General features: G+C 42.5%; 1 protein-coding gene across 1 annotated transcript in view; it reads left to right on the forward strand.

Moving 5' to 3' along the window:
- ZFAND3 (zinc finger AN1-type containing 3) overlaps window positions 1–22,191 on the forward strand; it is a 368,849-nt gene that overhangs the window by 26,034 nt on the left and 320,624 nt on the right. The gene's annotated exons all lie outside the window — the stretch shown is intronic.

Below are 22,191 nucleotides of genomic sequence, written 5' to 3' on the forward strand. Positions count from 1 at the left end.
CCTACTTTCTGGAGATGACTACTTCTTGGTATCTAACCTTTCAGGCCAGAGGGTTTCTTTGGTGTAAAGAATAAATGTATCACTTTGGTATGATGTTTGATGTTTATAACCTTTTCTTATGGAACTTGACTGACATTTTTTTGGCAGTTTGTATTTCTTAAGAAGAAGTAGGACACTTTGGACTTTTTATGCTCTGAGAGTTGACAGAATATTCTGTTAAAAACTTATCCCAAAAGTCACAACTCCTGAGTTATTTCCTTTCTTAACTGAAACAGCATTTTGGCTGTAGATGTGGTAAAAGGCCTGAAAGCTGGAGCTGTGATCTGGTGGCTTTTCTAGTTATCTGTTGCTTCTTAACAAACACTCCAAAATTTAGGGTCATAAAAAACAATGATCATTTGTCACAGTGGACAGGCTCAGCTGAAAACTGGCATAGCATCACTTCTGCCGTATTCTCCAGTCAAAGCAGTTAACGACCTGCCCAGATTCAAGGGGAGGGGATTAAGACTTTATCTCTCAATGAGAGGAGTAGCAAAGAGAGGGCCATCTTTAATCTTCCACTGGTGGAGTGACTGTAGCAGTGGCAGTCTTGGGAGGGAGAGGTAACTGAATTATTAAATACTCTTTTATCACTCATTTTTTTTTAGAAGATTTCTTTTTTTTGAAATTTACCATGCCTGATCACAGCTCCAAGGTAAACTTATTTGTTGTTGTAAAGAGGTAAACATGAATGATACTTGGTTATGGAAAAATTTTTAATGATGCAGATAAGAAAATAAACTCTAGAAGAAGGATGGCAGATTTCCTAGTCAGTCCTCTTCCCAAGGAAGCATATATACATAGCTTATTCTTTTCATAACTAACTTGTTATGTTGCTTTTCTTTCTGAGGACTGTGATAATTTCAAGAATTTAAGAAAATGGTTTCTGACGCAGGTTGATAATATTATTGTATGTGTATTACAATACAATATGAGCTGAGTATGTCGATTCCCACTCCCTCAAGAGACTTACTAGGCCAGACTTACTCCTTCCCTGTAACTCAGTCTACTCTAAACAGTATCCTCTTAGAAACTGTGAAGTGTTTTGGGAAGTGATGAAGTGTGGTTTGAAACCAGCATGGTTTATAATTTTCCCACTTATTTATCTTGCTTATCCTTCAAGATGCTTACCTTTCAGAAGTTTATGATGAGGTTTTTCTTTTTCTGGTTAGATTTTAAAAATGAAACAAATTTTGGAATTTGTTTTAGAATTTGAACTTTCCTGTATTCTGGGGTGTGTTTAGTGTTCTTTCACCTCTGTACCTATGCTCTTGCAATTTCCTCTGTTACAGTATGTCTCCCATCACCTATCCAAGACCCTTATTAAATACCTGTAAGACTTTTTCTGATCCTACAATAAACTAGAGGCCTGGTGCACGAAATTGGTGCACTGGGGGGGAGGTGTCCCTCATCCCAGCCTGCACCCTCTCCAATCTGGGACCCCTCGGGGGATGTCCGACTGCCAGTTTAGGCCTGATCATGCAGGGATCGGGCCTAAGCCGGCAGTCGGACATCCCTCTCACAATCCGGGACTGCTGGCTCCTAACCACTCGCCTGCTTGGCTGCCTAATTGCCCCTAACCACTCTGCCTGCCAGCCTGATCACCCCCTAACCACTCCCCTGCCGGCCTGATTGATACCTAACTGCTCCCCTTCTGGCCCGATTGCCCCCAACTGCATTTCCCTGCAGGCCCGATCACCCCCAACTGCCCTCCCCTGCAGGCCTGGTTGCCCCCAACTGCTCTCCCCTGCAGTCCATCTTGTGATAATGTGGGGGTGGCGATCTTGTGATGACATGGGGGCGGCCATCTTATGACAATGTGGGGGACGGCCAACTTGTGATGACGTGGGGGCGGCCATCTTGTGACGCGAGGGCCTGAGGGTCAATTTGCATATTACCTCTTTATTATATAGGATGTTGGTTTTCACTTGCTCCACTTACAGCACTGGCTTGTGTGCACATGTCTTGAGTTCATTGTAAGCTGTTTGAGTGCTGAGACCATCTCAGTCATCTTTATTTCTTCCACAGTACCTCATTCTATGCTTTACTTAATGTCTTGAATGAAATATACTTCTAGGTGCACAATATTCCATTGAACCCAAGGCTTAGCAGAAACTAGTGAGTGTTATAAAAAGAGTAGAAAATGATAATATGAAGAAAGTCATCGAGCATCTAATAATGGCAACTGATATTTCTATAGCACTGTATAGTATACAAACTCTTTTACCTAAGTTTAGTTGTACATTTTGGACTACTTTTGGGATGGTTGCTGGTATTTTCTCTCCTTAACAGCTGAGTAGAGAGAGTTGAGGACTTGCTCTAGCTCCTCATCTAGAAAGAGGTGGAGCTGGAATTCAAATCTAGTATGTGTTTGAAGTAATTGTGTAATTTTATACTTGTGATTTTTATTCAGATAGGTTCTGCTTTAAGAAGAAACAATACCTGAGATACAAAGTAGATGGAAAGACCATAATTGGCCCAGTCGGTGTGGTTCAGTGGTTGAGTATCGACCTAGGAATCAGGAGGTTATGGTTCGATTCCCATTCAGGATACATGCCTAGGTTGTGGGCTTGATCCCCAGTAGGAGCCGTGGAAGAGGCAGCCGATCAGTGATTCTCATCATTGATGTTTCTATCTATCTCTCTGAAAGAAGTTTAAAAGAAAAAAAATATATGTATATATACTAGTGGCCTGGTGCATGAAATTTGTGCATGGTATGGGGTGTCCCTCAGCCCGGCCTGCACCCTCTCCAGTTTGGGACCTCTCAGGGGATGTCAGACTGCTGGTTTAGGCCTGATCCCCCACCAGCCTGATCGCCCCAACTGCCCCCCACTGCCGGCCTGATCACCCCAACTGCGGGCCCCCCCCCCCGCCAGCCTGCTTGCCCCCAACTGCCCTCCCCTCCTGGCCTGATCGCCCCTAATGGCCTCTGCCTCGGCCTTGCCACCATGGTTTTGTCTGGAAGGACATCCAGAAGGTCTCCTGGTCTAATTAGCATATTACCCTTTTATTAGTATAGACAGAGGCCTGATGCACAGGTGGGGGCCAGCTGGTCTGCCCTGAAGGGGGTCCTGGATCAGGGTGGGGGTCCCCTTGGGGGATGGGGCCAGCCTGGGTGAGGGACTGGGGTGGTTTGCAGGCCAGCCACACCCCCATCAGGGTGGGGGTCCCCGCTGGGGGGGTGGCCAGCCTGGGTGAGGGGCTGAGGGCCGTTTGCAGGCTAGCCACACCCCCATCAGGGTGGGGGTCCCCCCTGGGGGGGTGGCCAGCCTGGGTGAGGTGCTGAGGGCCGTTTGCGGGCTGGCCACACCCCCATCAGGGTGAGGGTCCCCGCTGGGGGTGTGTGGCCTGCCTGGGCGAGGGGCTGAGGGCCATTTGGGGGCGGTTTGCAGGCCGGCCAAGCTCCTGGCGTTGTCTGGAAGGACGTCCGGAAGGTCTCCGGAATGTCAGTGCAAGGTCTCCCGGTCTAATTAGCATATTACTCGTTTATTAGTATAGATATGACCATAATTGAATTCTTGGCTTTACTAAAATAATTTCTTTATTTTTCTGGTGTTACATTAACCAGAGAGTTAATTTGCAACAGTTTGATTTAATATCATCCTTTGGAAATGTATTGGATGTGAAAGTTTCTTTATATATTTTTTTTATCTTTTGAGACTTTAAAAAATATGTTTTAACTGTGTAAAGTTATTTGCCCAAGTTAACAAATGCTAATAAATCTTATTCAGTTAGCTTCATACTGGATGGAATACTCTTAGTTAGTATTAGACAATCAGCATTATAGACACAGAAAATGATTTGAGTGACTGTTTTCTCAATTCTCTGTAGTATGGTACATAATGAGTACCATTCTAGATGATAGGAGAGAAGTTAATGTATCACATTCAAAGGATGCCTTAAGAATTAGGTTGACAACTATTGCCCACAGCCAAATCAAGCCAAAGAACCAAGACTTTTTTAAAAATGAGAATGGTTTTGAAAAAAAACCACATTTCTGTGAAAATTATATGAAGTTCAAATTTCATTGTCCAAACATAGTTTCATTGGAACACAGTCACATTCATTTACTTAACTGTTGACAGCTGCTTTCGAGTGCCATTGACAGAATTGAGTAGTTGTGACAGAGAGACCATATGTTCTGAAAAGCCTAAAATATTTATAAAAAAGGTTTTGCCAACTTCTTCCTTAGGGCATTAGTACTTAATTTTTTCCTGTGGAACCACAATTGAGAAAAGCCAGGACTACCAATGAAGACACCTGTTAGATTGCTGTAGCATTCTTTGTATTTAAGGGGGGGGCGGGCAGTATGTATATCACAACTATTTTGAGAATTTGATCTTCTTTTTTGCTCTGGAATGATGTTCTGTTGCACTTGGCTTTGACAGTTGATGCCTGGATTGGGCACCCAGGTTTTATTTTGTTCTAACATGCTGAGTTTGACTAATCCATTGTATTTGACACTTTCAAAAGCACTTTTTAAATGGCTTACATTGAGTTTTGCTTTTGAGAAGCTACTAGTTGGCAATTCTAAACTGGACAGATTGAGGCCAGGTAAAGCCTGTAGGTGCCTGTTAGGCAGCAGTGAAGTAAAAAAAAAATCACCTGCTGTCAACACTAGGCAATTTTATTATCATTTTCATTTTTAAATTAATGGAGAATCATTAGATTCCTGGAGCTGCAGCATTCAATGGGGAAAATGTGTAGGCTGCCTTTATGGAATATTTCCTTTGCCTCTGTAGCCTCATCATAAATTAATGTTTGCTAGCCACTTTTTGGCTTTGGTTAAAAATTATATCTCTGGTAAGTTTTTGATTAGAACATGCAGAAATTATATCTCTGGTAAGTTTTTGATTAGAACATGCAGAAATAGAACTGCTTAAATTGTCATGACTTAACCTAGCCACATAACTTTTAAACTGGAGAGGGAGCTGTCTAGCTTAGAAAGTGACTGAGTTTATCCGTGAAGAACTGGAAAAAAACACCCACAAGAAACAGGAGGGATGTGTTTGCTGCCTTAATGCTGGTAGTTTTATATTATATGAAGCCATACACAATTATAGAAAGGGATAAGAGAATTGTTGAGAAAGCTGTCAACTTATTTCTTTAAATTTCTGTTTTGTATGGAACTTTTAGAACTTTGATCTAGCTTTGACAAGTGAGGTTCTTCAACATCATGTTTTCCTTTAGAAGTAGATCTTTAAATAAAAAATCAACTCCAAGGTTTGACAGAAGTCTTCCGGCACATCAGCCAATAGTGTTGTATTTTTCAGTTAATTGAAATAAACTGCCTTGCAAGTTGAGATGAATTAGCTCAGATTCTACATTCTTACTGCCCTTCTGCAGTAGTAGCTGATGGCCAGAAAGATGGTGGATGGAGGAGAGGTGGGGAGTGCAGGTGCACCACATCCTAGAGCCAGAGCTCTCCTTTTTGAGTTGCTTTGTGCTACTTCTTTGCTCCTTTTGACTTACCCCACCCATTTTTGGGTGGTGGTGGGTAGTAATTTATGAACACCTATCATCCCCAAATTATTTGCCTCATTTAATAATTTGTACTGTGCTGTTAGTATTTTGATTTTAAAACTTTGCCAGGTTTAAGATGAAATAGAGTTGTGATGATAGTAGGAAAATGTCCTGAAGGATAGTTGATGGACTTAAAACTTGACTTAATCCAAGTGCATTGTGGGAGGGATTATGATGGTCCCTAGGAAAGAATGAGTAGTGAGGCTTTGTGGGTTCTGCCACCCTCTCCATTTCTTTTCCATAGTCTCATCAAGGTATGGATTCTTTCTCTGCCTTATCACTTCCTCTCTGCTCTCTTCTCCTTCTTGGTGCTGCCACTGTTGTCTGCTGCAGGTACCTGTAAGAAGATGGCTGTGTTGTATGTAAGCAATAAGTTGAGCAATGGATCAATAGAGAGAACACTAGAGGCCCGGCACACGAAATTCATGCACGGTTGCAGTCCCTGGGCCTGTCCTGCGATCAGGGCTATCTTCCACAGCTGCCAGCAGCCGGCCCCACCCCTCGCCACCACCCACCCCTGGTTCCCTGTTTGCCATTGGGCAATCAGAGCCTGCCGGCTGGGGGGAGGGACCACGAAGTTGGCTGTTCCTGCCCGCTCGCTGGCCCTGTCGCCCTTCGCCGGTCACCCTCTGTGTGTGGGGCGATCGGTGGGGCGGGGGCCTTGACTTGGCGCCGCCCATGTCCGCCATCACCCACCCCCGGTTTCCCGTTCCCCATCGGGCGATCAGGGCCTGCGGGCTGGGGGTAGTGACCAGTCATTCTGCCATTCAGTCGATTTGCATGTTACCCTTTTATTATTATTTTATTATATAGGATTGTGTTCATCCTGGGCACAGTCCATTAGGTTTACTACTTCAGAGGGGGCTTGCTTCTAGCCCTTGATTGAGTAACTTATCCCAAAGGGAATATAGATAAGAATAAAAATAGATAATTGAAATATAACCACTAATATTTATATACTAGAGCCCGGTGCACGAAATTCGTGCATGGGGGGGGCGGGTCCCTCAGGCCAGCCTGCAACCTCTCCAATCTGGGACCCCTCAAGGAATGTCCGACTGCCCGTTTAGGCCCGATCCTGGCAGTCGGACATCCCTCTCACAATCCAGGACTGCTGGCTCCCAACTGCTCGCCTGCCTGCCTTCCTGATTGCCCCTAACCGCTTCTGCCTGCCAGCCTGATCACCCCCTAACCACTCCGCTGCCAGCCTGATTGATGCCTAACTGCTCCCCTGCCAGCCTGTTTGCCCCCAACTTCCCTCCTCTGCTGGCCCGGTCACCCCTAACTGCCCTCCCCTGCAGGGTTGATCGCCTCCAACTGCCCTCCCTTGCAGGCTGGGTGCCTCCCAATTGCCCTTCGTGCAGGCCTGGTCACCCCCAACTTCCCTCCTCTGCTGGCCTGGACACCCCTAACTGCCCTCCCCTGCTGGATGCAGGTGAAGTCTCCCCTCCCCTTGCAGGCCTGGTCCCTCCCAACTGCCCTCCCCTGCTGGCCATCTTGTGCTGGCCATCTTGTGTCCACATGGGGGCAGGATCTTTGACCACATGGGGGCAGCCATCTTGTGTGTTGGGGTGATGGTCAGTCTGCATATTACTCTCTTATTAGATAGGATAGAGGCCTGGTGCATGGGTGGGGGCCAGCTGGTTTGCCCTGAAGGGTATCCCAGATCAGGGTGGGGGTTCCCTTGGGGTGTGGGGCGGCCTGGGTGAAGGGCCTGAGGTTGTTTGCAGGCCGGCCACGCCCCCTGGTGACCCAAGCAGAGGCCCTGGTATCTGGGATTTATGTATCTTCTATAATTGAAACTTTGTAGCCTGGAGCAGAGCCAAGCCTCCTGCTCGCTCCGTGGCTGGCAGCCATTCCTTTTGGGGTTTGTGTATCTTCTATAATTGAAACTTTGTAGCCTGGAGCGGAGGCCTAGGCCAGCCAGGGCTGCAGAAGCTTTGCTTCCTCCATTGCCGGGGGCAACCCTTGCCTCCTGCTCTTTCCAGCTCCGTAGCTGCCGCCATTTCTATTTGGATTTGTTTACCTTCTATAATTGAAACTTTGTAGCCTTGAGTGGAGGCTTAGGCCTGGCAAGGGCAGGCGGAAAGCTTGGCTTCCTTTGTTACCGGGGAAACCTGCTCTCTGTGGCTGTAGCCATCTTGGTTGGGTTTATTTGCATATTTGCTCCTGATTGGCTTGTGGACGTGGCTTGTGGGCGTGGCTTGTGGGTGTAGCGGAGTTTGGATCAATTTGCATATTACTCTTTTATTAGGTAGGATAAGTGTTAGCAGAAACAAGATAATTTTCTTTCTGTTGAAGCTCTTTGGAGCCAGTCAGGAGAAGCCCTTTGGAAGAGGTTAGGTTTTCTTTCTGTGGAAGAATATACTGAGATTAATAAAGAGATTTTAAAAACTGGGATTAGGAATGGGATTGGAAGTGAATCAGTTAACAGATGTTCTGCTGTTGACTTTTTGCCAGGCATGGTTCTAGGTACTGGGGGTACAAAAAAAAGTCTCTGCCCTCAATTAGCCTACGTGAGGGTGACCTATCTAGTGGGTGATGCAGTTACTTAATGCAGCAGAGGGCCTAAGTGAAGTTATGGTGGGAAATAGTCTAAGACAGTGATCGGCAAACTGAGGCTCGCGAGCCGCAGTTTGCCGCTCTGTTGACTAATGAGTTTGCCAACCACTGACCTAGACTCTCGATTCCAATAATTACAGGCTGTTGTTGTTCCTTGTGATTAAGCCCCTATCCCAGTGGTCGGTGATCAGGCTGGCAGGCAGAAGCGGTTAGGGGCAATCAGGAAGGCAGGCAAGTGAGCATTTGGGAGCCAGCAGTCCTGGATTGTGAAAGGGATGTCCGACTGCCCGGGCAGTCGGACATCCCTCGAGGGGTCCCAGATTGGAGAGGGTGCAGGCTGGGCTGAAGGACCACCCCCCCACCCCCCCGTGCACGAATTTCATGCACCGGGCCTATATAAAGAGTCAGGGTCCGTAATGTCCAAAACGACCGAAGGGACGACTGAACGCCAGGTTGCGTGCACAGCAGGCTCGAGTGGGTGGGGACTGGTGAGTGGGCTGAACTGCTGACATCTTGGAGAGAGAGAGAGGTGGGGTTGATCAGCAGCCACCCCAGGCTGTTGGCAAGGCCTGGAGAGAGAGAGAGAGGCAAGGGCTGATCAGAGTTCCTTAAGGTATTAAAACAATTATTAGCACTTCCATTTGCAGTTAAAGTTATAGGATTTCATCCTGTATGTATTTGGATGCAGGTGAAGTCTCCCCTCCTGGCTGTGTAGCTAAGGAACGAGTTGGATAGGGCCATGGAGCTCAGGTATTATGATGTGTGATTTTTGTTTTCTAAAATTCTAGAAGTATTTCTTAGTCGGCATTAAGTCTGGGTAACTAAAGCTTTAGTCTAACATTTCACTGTTTTTGTGACTTGCTAAAATTTTATTGAACTACTAGAGGTCCAGTGCACGAAATTTGTGCATGGGGGGCGGGTGTCCCTCAACCCGGCCTGTGCCCTCTTCAGTCTGGGACCCCTTGGGGGATGTCCGACTGCCGGCAGTTGGACATCCCTCTCACAATCCGGGAACGCTGGCTCCTAACCGCTCGCCTGCCTGCCTGCCTGATTGCCCCTAACTGCTTCTGCCTGCCAGCCTTATCACCCCTAACCGCTCTGCTGCTGGCCTGATTGACGCCTAACTGCTCCCCTGCTGACCTGATAGGCCCCTGGCCTGATCACCCCTAACTGCCCTCCCCTGCCGGCCTGATCACCTACAACTGCCCTCCCCTGCCGCGACCTGCCTCCTCCACCAGGACCTGCCTCCTCCGCACTGTGCAGAGCCGCAGGACCCCCTCACTGAGGGCCCTGCCTCGGCTGTGCGTGTGGCCTTCTTGTGACGTCGCGTGAGGGCATCGCACAAGGGCTTGACACCACCTACGCTTTTATTATATAGGATAGGATTGGTAGTAGGGGTAGAAAATATGTTGTGTGTGTTCCGCTGCTCTGTACCCCCTTTCTCCACCAATGTCACTGGTGGAAATGGAATAATTGATCCATGGCACTCTTTCTTGTTAAATCTGGATTGGGCCTCATTTTTAAAAAATGCACTCAAAGAGGGAATAGAAAAAGAAAATTTTGTATGATTTTAACTTTATTTCTTAAATTATACTTGGATTTCTTTCTTTTTTTAAAATTGATGACCTGTTTTGGTGCTATTGTTGAAAAGTTTTAGCTTTCACAGATTTTTTAATCCAGTTTAGCCAACATGATTTTTCAAACATATTTTTAATTGGGTAAGCAATAAGGCTTTGATTATAATAACTGCCTAACTAGAGCAAGGCATTCATTTATTCTGAGTGACAGACAGACCAAACAGTTTAGGACAAGTGATGTTTGGTCCATTTGCTGAATCCTGAGGAAAATTTATTCTTACCAAAATGGGTGGATTGATGATATGCACTAAACTCCATGAGGGCATGAGATTCTCTAGATCAGTGATTTTCACCCATTAAAAAATTAAAAAAATATACTTTTATTGATTTCAGAGAGGAAGGGGGAGAGAGAGAGAGAGAGAGATAGAGAGAGAGAGAGAGAGAGAGAGATAGAATCATCAATGATAAGAGAGAATCCTTGGTCAGCTGATTCCTACATGCCCCACTCTGGGGATTGAGCTCATAACCTGGGCATGTTCCCTGACTGGGAATCAAATTGTGACCTTCTGGTTCATAGTTCGATGCTCAGCCACTGAGCCATGCTGGCTGGGCATTTTCAACCTTTTTCATCACATTGACACATAAATTGATTACTAAAATTTTGCAGCACACCAAATTTTATATTTTTTGCTGATCTGTCAAAAAAGAGCTATAATTTTGATTAATTAAAAAAAAGTAATAATTACCTACCCTTTTTGCTCCAAAGTGACTGTTTTAAAAATCAGATGCCTATCCTATCTAATAAAAGAGTAATATGCAAATTGACTATCACTCCAACACACAAGATGGCGGCCCCCATGTGGACACAAGATGGCTGCCACAAGATGGCTGGCAGGGGAGGGCAGTTGGGAGGGACCAGGCCTGCAAGGGAGGGCAGTTGGGGGGCAATCAAGCCTGCAGGGGAGGGCAGTTAAGGGTGACCTGGCCGGTATAGGAAGGCAGTTGGGGGTGACCAGGCCCACAGGGGAGGACAGTTGGGGGGACCCAGGCCTGCAAAGGAGGGCAGTTGGGGGGACCCAGGCCTCTAGGGGAGGGCAGTTGGGGGCACCAGGCCTGCAGGGGAGGACAGTTAGAGGCAACCAGGCTGGCAGGGGAGGGCAATTGGGGGTGACCAGATCAGCTGGGGAGGGCAGTTAGGGGAAATCGGGCCGACAGGAGAGCATTTAGGCATCAATCAGGCTGTCAGGGGAGTGGTTAGGTGGTGATCAGGCTGGCAGGCAGAAATGGTTAGGGGCCATCAGGGAGGCAGGCAGGCGAGCGGTTTGGAGCCAGCAATCTTGGATTGTGAGAGGGATGTCTTAGATTGGAGAGGGTCCAGGCTGGGCTGAGGAAACCCCCCCCCCCCCCCGCACGAATTTTGTGCACCGGGCCTCCAGTCCTGTCTAATAATAGACAAATATGCAAATTGACCATACCTCCGACACACCCACAAGCCACACCCACAAGCCACGCCCACCATCCAATCAGAGCGAGTATGCAAATTAACTCAAACCAAGATGGCTACAGCCACAGAGAGCAAGGTTTCCTAGGTAACAAAGGAAGCCAAGCTTTCCGCCTGCCCTTGCCAGGCCTAAGCCTCCACTCAAGCTACAAAGTTTCAATTATAGAAGGTAAACAAATTCAAACAAATGGCGGCAGAATGGAGCTTGAGAGAGCAGGCCAGGGTTGCCGCCGGCAACAGGGGAAGCAAAGCTTTCCGCACACCCTGGCTGGGCCCACCTGCTTAAGGCAACAAAGTTTCAATTATAACCCCAACACAAATGGCTGCCGGCCTCGGCGGGAGCCCCAGGCTTGGCTCCGCTCCAGGCTACAAAGTTTCAGTTATAGAAGGAAAATAAATTCCAGATACCAGGGCCTCTGCTTGAGTTGCTAGGGGGCGTGACCCGCCTGCAAATCACCACAGACCCCTCACTCAGGCTGCCCCACACCCCAAGGGAACCCCCACCTGATCCGGGACGCCCTTCAGGGCAAACCAGCTGGCCCCCACCTGTGCACCAGGCCTCTATCCTATCTAATAAAAGAGTACTATGCAGATTGATCATCACTGCAACACACAATATAGCTGCCCCCATGTGGTCAAAGATCCTGCCCCCATGTGGACACAAGATGGCCACCACAAGATGGCCAGCAGGAGAGGGCAGTTGGGAAGCACCCGGCCTGCAAGGGAGGGCAGTTGAGAAGGACCAGGCCTGCAAGGGAGGGCAGTTGGAGGTGATCAACCCTGCAGGAAAGGGCAGTTAGGGGTAACCAGGCCGGCAAAGGAGGGAAGTTGGGGGCAAACAGGCTGGCAGCAGAGTGGTTAGGGGGTGATCAGGGTGGCAGGCAGAAGCAGTTAGGGGCAATCAGGAAGGCAGGCAGGCAAGCAGTTGGGAGCCAGCAGTCCTGGATTGTGAAAGGGATGTCCGGGATCGGGCCTAAACAGGCAGTCGGACATCCCTCGAGGGGTCCCAGATTGGAGAGGGTACAGGCTGGGCTGAGGGACAACCCTCGTCCGTGCACGAATTTCGTGCACCAGGCCTCTAGTACTTGTATATAAGGATTTCTGGTACCAAGAATTAACCGTCAGCTGTAACCTTGTTATGCGACATGACCAATAAGATGCAACTTCATTATATAACCTATATATTTATGGTTCAAGACAAGACATTCAAACCTCACGGCTATTGTTGTGTTGGCTTTGTCATTTTTTAACTTGACAGTCTATGGGAAAAGTGGTCAGTGCCCCTAACTAAATAGTCAGGTATTGCAAGTTTTGAAAATCGCTGCTCTAGAGTCCTGAGGACTAAGGTTGAGATTCTTAGTCTTCCCCAGTTGATCATTTAGGATAAATGTTTACCAGGTTTATGAAGTTGATGAAACATACCGTGATCAATTTTCAGATTAGTGACAACTTTAAAAGGCTTTTGCTTTGAGGCTTGAATCTTTCTGCACAATTTCTTTTTTCATTCACATGTAAATACAATTTCCCTTTATTCTTTTACCAGACATTTTCCATAATGACACACTTACTGGGGATCTAAGAACTGTTGAGTATTTACCAGAATTCTACTTGGGAAGAATTATAGTTTTTCCTGTAAGGTTCTTCTTCCCAATGGGACATAACGAATGAATGGTTAGGAGAGGGGAATGTAGCATATTGTCAAATGTATTATGTCTGTGTTGAACAACCTTTTTAAAAATTGATATATAATTGACATATAACATTGTAGTAGTTTTAGGTGAACAACATAATGATTTGATATACATATATATTAAGTGATTGTCACAATAAGTTTACCATCAATCACCACACATAGTTACAGATTCTTTTTCTTGTGATGAGAATTTTTAAGATCTCTCTTAGCAACTTTCAAATATACAATGCAGTGTTGTTACCTACAGTCATCATGCTGTTCGTTTAATCCTAAGGACTTACCTTAAACAGGAAGTTTGTATGTTTTGATCACCTTCATCCATTTCACCCCTCTCCCCTTCTTTTTGGCAACCTCTAATCTGTTCTGTGTAACTATGAGTTCCTTTTCTTTTTTTTTAAGTGAGATTACATACAGTAATTGTCTTTCTCTTTTTGACTTATTTCACTTAACATAATGCCCTCAAGTTCCATCCATGTTTCAAATGGTAGGATTTCCTTTTTTTTCATGGCTGAATAATAGTTCATTTTATATAGAAAATACATTTTCTGTATCCATTCATCTACTGATAGACAGTTATTTCCATGCCTTGGCCATAGTAAATAATACTGCAGTGAATATGGGGTTACAGATATCATTTTGAGATAGTGATCTTATTTCCTTTGGATAAATACCCAGAATGGAATTGTTGGACCATACTCTAGTTCTATTTTTATTTTATTTTATTTTTTTAAATTATTGTTCAGATTATTACTTTTGTTCCTCTTTTTCCCCCCCATAGCTCCCCTCCACCCGGTTCCCACCCCATCCCCTGCCCTTACTCCCCCCACCACTGTCATCATCCATAGGTGTATGATTTTTGTCCAGTCTCTTCCCACACCCCCTACACCCCTTTCCCCCCGAGGATTGTCAGTCCACTCCCTTTCTATGCCCCTGATTCTATTATATTCACCAGTTTATTCTGTTCATCAGATTTTTTATTCACTTGATTTTTAGATCCACTTGTTGATAGATATGTTTTTGTTGTTCATAATTTTTATCTTTACTTTTTCTTCTTCCTCTTCTTAGAGAATACCTTTCAGCATTTTATATAATACTGGTTTGTTGGTGATGAACTCCTCTAGCTTTTTCTTATCTGTGAAGCTCTTTATCTTATCTTCAATTCTGAATGATAGCTTTGCTGGGTAGAGTAATCTTGGTTGTAGGTTCTTACTATTCATCACTTTGAATATTTCTTGCCACTCCCGTCTGGCCTGCATAGTTTCTGTTGAGAAATCAGCTGACAATTGTATGGGTGCTCCCTTGTAAGTAACTAACTGTTTTTCTTGGCATTTTAATTATGATGTGTGATCCTCTTTGGATTCCTTTTTTTTTTTTTTTTTTTTTGGGGGGGGGGTTCTCTGTGCTTCCTGGACTTGTAAGTCTATTTCTTTCACCAGGTGGGGGAAGTTTTCTGTCATTATTTCTTCAAATAGGTTTTCAGTATCTTGCTCTCTCTCTTCTTCGGGCACCCCCAAAATTCGGATGTTGGTATGTTTGAAGTTGTCCCAGAGGCTCCTTACACTATCTTTATATTTTTGGATTCTTTCTTCTTTTTGCTTTTCCGGTTGAGTGTTTTTTGCTTCTTTGTATTTCAAATCTTTGACTTGATTCTTGCGATCCTGTAGTCTGCTGTTGGATCTCTGTATATTATTTTTTATTTCAGTCAGTGTATGCTTAATTTATAGTTGGACCTTTCTCATATCCTTGAGGGTCTCATTAAATTTATCGGTCTTTTTTAGAAAATTCTTGAAAAACCTTATAACCGTGGTTTTGAACTCTATATCCAGTAGTTTGCTTTCCTCTATTTCTTTCATTTGTGATCTGATTCTTTGTCTCCGCATTTTGGCTGCTTCCCTGAGTTGGTAGAGTGGCTTTGTTTGCTAGGTGTCCTATAGGGCCCAATGGCTCAGCCTCCCTAGTTACCTGAGGTGGACACTCTTGGTGCTCCCCTTTGTGGGCTGTGTGCACAGTCTTGTTGTAGTTAAGCCTTGATTGTTGTTGGTATCACTGGGAGGAATTGACCTCCAGGCCAGTTGGCTGTGAGGATCAGCTGTGTCTACGCTGGGAGAACTTCTTTGCTGGAGACACCCTTATGTGCTCACTGAGTCTGCCCCCTGAGTGTGTCCCTTAAGGATCTGAGGAGTTGTAATCTGGATGGTCCCACTCTGACCCCTGGGTACACTGGCTCTTGGATCTCCAAGGAGGTGCTAATTTAGCCTCTGCTTGAGGCCACCTAGCAGGAGCTACAGATAGATCTGCAGATTCCTCTTCTTTGGGTTTTGGAGGTGCCCAGATGAGGCCCAGCTGTGAAGCAATGCAAGGTGCTGTGGGGCCTTGGGCCTTCTTTTGGATGTTCTGGGTCTCTCTGACTCAGCTGCAATTTGTTAGGTAAGTTTAGATTTCAAAGGACCAGACCATTCACATGCAAAAGCCTCTGTGCACAGCTTGGATGGGGTGGAGTCTCAGGGCGGAGCAAGCAGCAATGGCTTCCTGTCAGCCCTGCCGTAAGAGGCCCCGGGTCTCAGTGTCCCGAGGTAATCGCTGCAAGCACCTCTGAGAGAAAGCCGCCCTCGAGTTCCTCCCGCTGCCAGACAGTCCAGTTTCCCCCCTTATGAGTCTGGGTCCCCAGAGTCTCGCCTGGAAGTGGAGTTCAGAGCAGTCGGGAACTTGTGTCTCCCTCCGGATTGAAAAAGCCAGTTGCGTACTCAGTTGCCAGCCCTCTCCGCACGCTCTCCTCCGTACCTCTGCCTTTACTTCCGCAGCTCCTCTGAGTCTCATTGTGCTTTTCTTTTTCCTTCTAGTTGTAGAATTTTCACTTAGCCAGCCTTCCTATGGTTCTGGATGATGTCCGTTTTGTCTTTTAGTTGTAGTTTTGAAGTGGTTGTGGGAGGCAGCAAGTTCAGGTGTTTACCTATGCTGCCATCTTGGTTTCTCAATCTTCTCAGTGCTCTGTAGTTCTATTTTTAATTTTTTGAGGAACCTCTATACTCTCTTCCATAGTGGCTGCACCTGATTACATTCCCACCAACAGCGCCAGTGGTTGAAGAGCCTTTTTTGTTTGAAGACCAATTAAAGAAAATTGTAAAATAAGACTGTCAGCATTTTCATATATATGTAATTTTTTTCTGTTGAAGTTATGCTTTTTAAACACATAAAACAATATCTATAATTGCAAGTAAGCATTTTCTTAGCTTTTTAACTGAAGAAATTCCCTTTTTGCTGAAAATTCAAAAGCTACATAGTTCACATGCATTCTAATATCTGTAATGCTTTTATCTTTAAAAAATTTTATATGGAATGGGACTATATGGGTGGGATATGGTTTGAGCATTTTGAGTAGAAAAGGTAAATTGGCCTCTGAATTCAGTTGCAGATTAGTGATACAAAGGACAAATTTTTTTTAGAGCTTCGTTGGTGATTCGAAATCTGGAGGGAAGGGTGCTGCCATTGGGAATTCTGAGCTGGGTTGAATAGGATTGGGTTACAGAAAATATGGCCCACACGCAGGTTTGGGATAGAATGGTAGGTGCACAAATTTCTTTGCTCAAACTATGTAACTGAGAGTGGAGCTTTCACCCTTTAGTCTTTTTGAATCTCTGGATAAAGCATTACTTGATTTTTAGTTTGTGTGCCTCAGTGCCAGATTCTGCCTGTTGTTAAAGTGGCATTTCTTAACTGAAACCTTTAGATAGCAACAGTTCTGACAGCCCCAGACTGATGGTGATAGTGGTTGGATTGGAATGATTTAGCGATAGGAGAGCTTAAAAAAAACTGAGGAAGTTATTGGTTGAGATTATCATTCTTTGAATATTTTAAATTGCTTTCTGAAATTAGATTCAAGGGTGGTATTGTGAAGTGTTGGTATATAGTTTGCTTAACATTGTTACATGATATGGTACTTGAAGGAATTCTGAATTTCCTTGATAACTTTACCATTTTGTTCTTATATGATTAACAGGAAACTAATTAAATCTATAAAGGGCTTATTTTTAAAGACATATCTAAACATATCTGAATTATTGGAATTAAAGAGAAGCTTGAAGTTATAAGTTGGCTTATCCATAATGTAGTCATGATAAAGCTATTTTGTTGACTACTTGATTAAAAATTTAGATTATCTAATGCTTTTCATAGGACACTCCCAAAGATTGTTGAAAGCAGACATTTTGAGTACAGAAGTGTCTGAGATACTGTTGCACTCTATTTGCTAGTGGATTATCCAGTGGCCTGTGAATTTGCTGTGTTGCTTGAAGAAAAGAGGTTCTTATTTTTACTTCAGTCACTGTAAATGTCAGTGAGAGATACTTCTGTCATCACTGACTTTCAGCAGTAGTAGGTCCGGTAAGAAATTCACCAAGCCTTTTAGGAACTTGTGTATAAAGGTCATTGTGTTATCATGAAACGTATGGACTCCTTTATAAGGACCTGGGATGTTTACATAGAAAATAACTCTATTCGTGGAGAAGGCTTATTTTATCTTATTTATTTTCTGTGTTGTCCTAGAGCAGTGGTCGGCAAACCGCGGCTCGCGAGCCACATGTGGCTCTTTGGCCCCTTGAGTGTGGCTCTTCCACAAAATACCACGTGCGGGCGCGCACGTACAGTGCGATTGAAACTTCGTGGCCCATGCGCTGAAGTCGGTTTTCGGCTCTCAAAAGAAATTTCAATTGTTGTACTGTTGATATTTGGCTCTGTTGACTAATGAGTTTGCCGACCACTGGTCTAGAGAAATGATGACTTACAGTCAGATGTTCACCTTTAGGTAAGGTGACCAGATTTTAACATGGGTAAAGCGAGACACCATTGACGGGGGCGGGGAGGAGGGAAGGGTTCTTGATGAAAAATTTGGTCTATATGGAGCAACAAAAATTTTCATAGAACGCAAAAATAGTATTGTAATATGTTTTTTTGAATTTCAACATAAGTACAATTTACAAATACAATAAATAAAAAAATTATGTATAGTATTATTTTATTCTTTGGCATATTTCTCATTTGAGTGACTTTTTTTAGTAGATTGCTGTCGTCGTTTAAAAGGTCATGAAATTTTTCACAAGGATTTGTTAAATTATATTTCACACGTAAAATGGCTTTCAAAGTCTCAACACTTAATTATGATTTTTCTGATGTCCACACTTTATTTACCGTAGAAAAAACGTGTTCAGTCGCAGCATTAGTTCCTGGTAAGGACAGCGCGTAGTCCACAATTTTTAATGCATTATTGTATGGAACATGGTTTGTTTCAAAATGATGAAATATTTCTAACCATTAGTTCTCTATTGTGATTTTTGCTGATGCCCAAGATTGAACCTTTTCCTTATCAATATTTTTTTTAATAACGATATCTCATTAAAAAGATCATTTTCGGAAATATTACTATATGGGAAATTTTGAGTAATATGATCGAATGATTTTTGCACATCATTCCAATTAAGTTCTTGTTTTAATGTAACCCAATGAAAATGTTCAATATCATTGTAATGTACCGTCCACTCTTCTAAATAATCTATGCAGTTACTATAGAACTTCTTGACGTGATTCATGATATCTGCACGATTTATTGCACCTTGTTCTTCTAGCTGGCTTATACTATTACGGATAGTTAATGGAAGAAAATTATTTTCTAACTGCTCTTGACATTGAAATTTTAAATTATTAACTTCATTTGCTACTTCGATTACCGAAATTTTGTCACCTTCAATAAGTTTTATAGCATTTTGAAAAAGAGCTGCTTGATTGTGTACAAACTCTAGCCAAATTTTTGAAGATTCTTTTTCAAAAAACTCTTCTAAAATTCTAGGACATTTATCCTGTGATAGAAAGTAGGATTTCAAAGGATTGTATATTTTCAAAATTCTTTCGACAGCTGGCAAAAGAGCTAACCAGCGCGTTTTACTGTATCCAAGTATTTTCTGATATTCGACTTCCACGGTTTCACAAAATTCTTTAAGCATTTCAACGCGCACAGTGTATATATAGAGATAAGAATATATTTTAATAACAATATTTTCCACATCTACGGGCAACAAGTCAGCAGCTGTTTGAATGGCGTTATGTATTATGTGCACTGCACAACCAACACCAATAATGTTTTGATTAAGGTTTTTGTTTAATTTATAAAAAATATTATTTGTACCTCTTCTTGCTTTTCCTCCAAAATTTGCGTTCGTGCTGTCTGCATAATATGCAATCATTTTATGTTTTAAATTGTTTTTTTCCAAAATATTAATAATGGAACTGAAAATTATTTCAGAAGTTTCGCCGGGCAAAGAAATGAAATCTAAAATCCTATTTTTTATTACAGTTTCCAAATTAAAAAATCTAATAATGGTTGGAAATAACTTTATATCCTTATGATTAGATGCATCAGAATATATGGATATAAAATTAATATTTTCTAGATTTTTGTTTAATTCTGAAAATGCATATGGGGAAAGCACATTACACACAATTGCCTCGGATTTTGTTCTAGCACAGGCATATTTTTTGTTGAATAAGTTTTTGACAACTTGTGATGTACAGTCCATAGATCTGAAGGAATGATTGTGATTAATAGCATGAAAAGACATAAGTCCTTCTGCTAATGCTAATTTCTTTTCTTCGTCTCCATAAGTTGTTTTCTGAAAAAATTCCTGTATTTTGGAGGAAGATGCAGCGTATTTAAATATCTTTTATGTTTCTGTGTCTCCAAGTGCTTTGAAATATCATTCTTCGCGCCGTGCGAAATAGAAAATCCACCATTACATTTCTCACATTTTACCATGTAATCACTTTTGTTTTTTTTTAATAAAAGGAAATTCACTTCTTAATTCATCGTTGATTTTGCATCCTCTTTTCTTACTCATTATGTTAAAGATATAAAAAAAATATTTAAAATTATAAATTATTATATACATATTGCTTAAAAACACAGTAAGTAGGTACATAATTACATGAACATATTTTATTGTTAGTTTATAAATTAAATTAATTTGATTGTTATAAAGTAACTATATTTTAAAAATTTATTTTAATCCTATATTTCTTTCTAAATAATAACAATACTAACTTGTATTATTTTTCCTCTGAATTTGCCGTAACGTAAGTGTCACTTTCAAGGCCAGCGCTAGACTTTTTGCCGCCACTATAAAATATAAATAATACGAGTACTGTCTGCTAAATTCAAGAAAACTTATGTATTTATGAAATAAATAACTTACCTAAATTATCTGAATAGCTGATTTGTAATGACATCACTTGTTTAACTAGCTTACTAGCACGCAGTACGATGTGTATCGTCTGAGAGACAGTTAATGTTTTCGTCGTTGCCAATCCCAAAAAATGCCATTGTTCATTAAGTCCAAACAATGGTGATCAAATTCTAACAAGTGGTCAACAATGCGAACTTTGATAAGCAGTTCTCGATATTCAGTTCTCAACAATTATTTGTTATTATTAAAGTTTAACATTATAAAATTAACAAAAATAATATAAAACTCATATCCTGGCTAAATAGCCACATGGCCGCCGAAAACCGTATATTCCCTTCCCGTTCTCCTGCCGTTCCCTAGCTTGTCGTGCATTCTTTCCAAAAATCGGGACTTTTATAACCTTTTGCACTCGGATGTCGAGTGTGACTCGACACGGTTAGCATCGGTAGCAGCTCGTATGTATTTGAAATATAAAAAAATCCAAATAAATAAGTTTGTATGAAAAGAAACTCCAGTTTTTTATTCTACTGCCGTGCTTTGTAAAATCTGGGGTATTTAAAAAATTAAATCCCAAGTAGAATAAAGGAATCAAGAAAACAGCGAGTGCAAAGGGTTAAAACGCCGTGGGACGCAGGACAAATTGTTAAAAATTGGGACTGCCCCGCCAAAAGCGGGACGTCTGGTCACCTTACCTTTAGGGAACACAAAAAGCTATGCATAGAAATAATTGGTGTATAGGCAGCTGGGTGGCAAAGTTAGTTGAAAGAAAATTTCTTCCTATTTTTTTTTCTGTAGTTCTGTTATAGATTACTTGAAGAGACTTGGATTTCCCTGTGTGCTTTGAAATGAAGTGCATGTTGTGCAGTAAAGAAGCAAATCCAACTTCATTGTGGAACTTGCTGGCTGTGGGTGTATCACAGATGGAAAGATGTTAAGACAGCATTCATATTTTCTTGCATGAAAAATTCATATGAATCAGAAACGGAAACTCAGGAGTGGCCATATCATCAGGTTTCTCAGTTAAGGAGCTGTAATCCTAAGTTTCCAGCTGGCAGCTGCTCAATTAAGACATTGACAGATAGCAGGTTACAAATACCAATTGAAAAAATACCTTGAATTACCTTTTATCTGCTGCATTTTAGACCAGTGGTTTTACCTTTTCTTCTGTGCAGCATAGCCATTTTGAGGAAAGGGGATTTGAGGTTCTTCTTAATGTGGAGTTAAAAATTTTTCATTCCACATTATTATTACTTACCCTATTGTATTCATCAACTAATGAAATATAATAGCCATTTGAGTATCTTACTATTTGGTGTAATCACTTTAAATGAGTGAAATGGCTGGAAAATTTTAAGCACTGCCACACCAGGGACTAGCACTTAAATCTTCGACCAGTATACCAAAGTATGCCTGTTGTGACATGAGCCTGAAGATAGAGAGACAGCATACTATAGTGGAAAAGTACTTAGGTCAAAGACTGGGTTCTAGTACTAGCTTTCTTATTTGGTTGTATGATTTAATATTTCTGACCCAGAGTTGCAATTATACCAAATGGGACAGGGACAGTAAACAAGGTTGTCGTAAGGACCAGTCAGATAAATGAGCACATACAAATGTTGACTATTGTTACTGAGGTTACTGCTGCTTGGAAGTTAAGTATGATGTAGATTTGCTTAGATGCCTTTATTTTATTGAAGAAATTTCTTTTAATTCTAAACCTAATTCTTTTAGGTTTTCTTTCACAAATGTGTATTGACTTTTGTCAAATGATTTTTTGAAATGATCATATGATTTTTCTTCTTTATTCTGTTATATGGTAAAAGAATTTAGCTCTTGTCCTGTAGGAGTGATAGTTGAATAGAGAGACAAACAAATAAATAATGTTAATATTTATTATTATTGAGGCTTACAAAAGATGTAGTGGGGATGGAGAGAAGAGTAGTAATGAAATCAACCTGACAAAGTCAGGAAGGTTCTCTGAGGACTCAGCCGAGGTGCAGATTTGAAATTTGAGGAAAAGGAAGGGGGAGTGGCACATCTTAGGCAGAGGGCATGGCCATTGTTGTGGGA

This window comes from Eptesicus fuscus, chromosome 10, assembly GCF_027574615.1.
Source record: "Eptesicus fuscus isolate TK198812 chromosome 10, DD_ASM_mEF_20220401, whole genome shotgun sequence".
Lineage (NCBI taxonomy): Eukaryota > Metazoa > Chordata > Mammalia > Chiroptera > Vespertilionidae > Eptesicus > Eptesicus fuscus.